At 55.4% G+C, this 3,589-nt stretch overlaps 1 non-coding gene across 1 annotated transcript; it reads left to right on the top strand.

Annotated features, from left to right (window-relative positions):
• The first annotated feature begins 1,742 nt into the window (after nt 1-1,742).
• Nucleotides 1,743-1,816, top strand: trnat-ugu (transfer RNA threonine (anticodon UGU)). Its single transcript has one exon. It is a non-coding gene; the product is annotated as a tRNA-Thr (tRNA).
• Nucleotides 1,817-3,589: the final 1,773 nt, after the last annotated feature.

Below are 3,589 nucleotides of genomic sequence, written 5' to 3'. Positions count from 1 at the left end.
TGCCCCCCCCTCAATATTTTCCATCCCGTCTTGGGGCACCACCAGGACATACCTGCCACAACCGGGATATACTGCGTGTAAGGATACCCCTCGCACGGAGGGAACGCGTATCTGTCACCTCCACCGCTTGTGTGTGGCGTGTGAATATCCAGACAAAGGCGCAGAAAATGAACTCGGCAGGTCGGGCAGCGTCTATGGAGAGGGGGCACGAGTCGATGCCTTGGGCCCAGACCCTTCGCCAGGAGGGAAATCCCGGAGCTGAAGGCGGTTCCGCGTCAGCGCCCGACTCCCTACTCGCTGCTTGGCGGAACGGCACCGACAAGAGCAAAAATCCGCACCCCCCCCCCCCCCCACACATTACTCCCTCCCGCCCGCGCACCGAGTCCTCTAACGGTCTGTGTCCGGTGACCCTCGGCCTCGGCCGGACGGGAGGTGCAAAATCAATGTTCAGTTCCGTTCTCCCCGGGAGCACGTCTCCTCCCACCGTCCGGGGGCGTACCGGTCAGGGTTAGCCGTCGGCGGGACATCCTTTCGTGGCTGCCCCGCCCCCCCAGCCCGATCCCCCGCTGAGCCGGCGGGACGCGGGCGTCCTCACGCTTCAAGGGGCGTCTCGGCGCGAACGTGAGAAACGCAGCTGATCTAATCCTTTAAAACTCTTCCCACAGAGGGTGGGTAGAGGTGGCCCAAGAGGCATTTGCCTGGGGAGAGGTGTAGAGGGGCGGCGCGGTTGACGCGGGCACAGAAAGACACCCGGGTGGGCAGACTGTTACACACCCACAGTAGTGAACACGGGGGCAGTGGGATGAAGTCATAGCCTTGTGAATGGGGGGGGGGGGTGGGATGTCACGTCACGTATTTAAAACCAAAGTCCGGGATGTGACGCAGTTCACGTCTTTATCAATGAGGCAACGTTGTTGTCGGCGGACGGAGGTGTTCGGGGGCTCCATCGGTTTTTGTCTGCTGCACCTTTATCCTTCCCTTACAGTCCGGTACGGGAGAGGGAGGGGGCATTACCGGAGCTATCCGAGTTGGAAGGGTTGGATAAGGTTCGTGTCGTTCGGCGTCTTGGGGAATGACTGACCTTTGTGACTTCGTTCCGGGATGGCGGCCCTCTGCACATTTGAGTCGGACCGCTGCGGGGTCGGGAAGGCTTGTGCAGTGTGACCGCCCTCCGGCCAAAAGGTCAGCTCCTTTAATTTCCCGCTGATTCCCTCGGACAGGGCATCTCCCGGCTGTGGGATCGGCGGCTCCGTCGTTACTTCGAAGGAATCGTTTGTTTCGGGGGAGCCCTCTCCTGACTGACGGTATAAAACCGCGTATGGGATTTTGAATTTATCACTTCGGGTCTGTGCTCGGGTGAGAACTCGTTCAGAACCGTTTCTAAGTCGCTGAGTGTTGGTGCCGCCTAACCTTTAACTTCCGGTTAAGTTGGTCGCGTGTTTGCTTCTCTAAGTTTGAGCGGAGGTTAATAAACCTCGGGAGTTGTTTTTAACCTCAGCCTCATACTCACTGCTGCTGCTGCGTTCGTCACAGCAGGAAAGAGATGGGCCGAGCGGTATGGTTCCCCCCCTCCCCCGCCAACACCCCTTCCCTCGCTACATCGGTGTTTTTATCCTGAACTCCCGGCACATCCGGAACAGTTCTTCCCCCCCTTTCAGACTTCAGGACGTCACTGTTTGTGCGGGTCACACCCGGATCTGCAGGACAATAACAGGTGGAGTCGGGAGGTGACTGTACAGGGAGGCTCCGTAGCTCAGGGGTTAGAGCACTGGTCTTGTAAACCAGGGGGTCGTGAGTTCGAATCTCACTGGGGCCTCACGGACATTTTGTACCCCTCGTTGTCGGGGCAATTGGGTTGGGGTCCCGTCCCCCACTTACACCGTGTACCTGCCCTCCTCAACACCGCCCCCTAAAAAGTGCGTAAACAACCGTGATGGAAACACTTGTAAACAGACGGCGGGACGCTGAATGGTTTATGCACGTCATTTAATCTTTGAATAAAGTATATTTTGTGTAATTTTAAAAAAAACACGGCGCTCTCCATTCCCTCGTTCCCTTCTCCTCACGTTCTCCCTCCGGGTCTGTCTCTGTCTCTCTGATCCCTCTCTCACTCTAAAGGTGCGTGCCATTGTTACGAACCCCGTAACTGGGTGACTTACCAGCAAAGATAGAGAGGTCCGCTGAAGTCTGATGGAACTATTTTTAAACTTTTTTATTCATAAAGGGGCACAAAAGTAAGGTTAATACAAACATTCAGATAATATATGTTGTCAATACTCAATCTAAAGCGCGGGTATAGTAATAATCAACAATAAGAAGTAGCTCTATCGTTTGTCTAGGGGTAAAAATATTGTCCGATGGAAATATAAAAGTCTCTCGAGTTCATGCAGGCTTTTTGCCTTTTGGGGACCGCTGGGTTTCACGTGTTGGAGAGAGAGAGAGAGAGAGAGGTTTTGTGAGAAAAGAAACTTGCCAGTCTTTTAGGACGCAAACCGTTGAATCGGGAGCGTGGCTTCCCCGTTGTCAGTCCGAAGTCCTTTTCGGTGTTATCAGCCACCCGTTCCCCAGGCCAGGGGAAACGGACCACACGTGGCTTCCGAATAGCTTCCCGTTATCACGGGAGCGATGGTGTCTCCTGCTGGTGCGTCGCTAGGGGACTGCCCCCTGCAGCCCCTCTTTTATCTTGACTTGCAGGGTGGTAGATGTCAATCAGGGTGGGGTGATGCCAATCCCCAGCCCACATTGCCCGAGGGTGTGCACGTTGCCCTGATGGCTGGCACGTAGCATAGGGTCGCAATCCACGCAGGTGTCTCCAAGAAACAATGGTCAAAATCCGTTGCGTTGTCTCTCATTTCCTGGGTCCAGGACCCGAATTAATAGCGATCTTGCGATTCTCAGGAAGGAGGGGGCTGGGATCATAACACCATCCACACAGGGGGCAGAATGCAATGCCGGGTAAAGGCAGGCGAGGGGGCCGCAAAGAGCGGGGCGAGGCCCAAGGGTCCACCTTCTCCTCCACCGGGGGGATCATTCAGGTGCCTCCTAACAGCGCGTCAGGGGGATCTTCTTGAGTCTGAGGTCTGATTCCTGAGTCTCCTGGACTCCCTCCCCCCTTCTCCTTAAACTCCGGAGAGAGCCGAAACGCAACGCGCACCGCACTCCCTCTGCAATGCCATCTCGAAGCCCTTGTTCCCCTCCTGTGTGTCTCTGTGTCCCGCCCTCAGGGCGCCATCATCATCACTATGTGCCACAGAACCACAGAACATTACAGCACAGAAACAGGCCTTTCGGCCCTTCTTGGCTGTGCCGAACCATTTTTCTGCCTCGTCCCACTCACCCGCAGAGGTGACGCCACTTTTAGGGAATTATGTATCTGTACTCCCAGATCCCTCTGTTCTACTGCACTCCTCAGTGCCCTACCATTTACCTTGTATGTTCTACCTTGGTTTGACCTTCCGAAGTGCAATATCTCACACTTGTTTGTATTAAACTCCATCTGCCATTTTCCCAGCTGGTCCAGATCCCTCTGCAAGCTTCGGAAACCTTCCTCGCTGTCCACCACACCAGGACAGATGGAAGGTATAACCAG

Source organism: Hemitrygon akajei, unplaced genomic scaffold (assembly GCF_048418815.1).
Source record: "Hemitrygon akajei unplaced genomic scaffold, sHemAka1.3 Scf000231, whole genome shotgun sequence".
Taxonomy (NCBI): domain Eukaryota; kingdom Metazoa; phylum Chordata; class Chondrichthyes; order Myliobatiformes; family Dasyatidae; genus Hemitrygon; species Hemitrygon akajei.
Note: the sequence above shows the minus strand (reverse complement) of the source record. Positions and strands in the feature narration are given on the sequence as shown.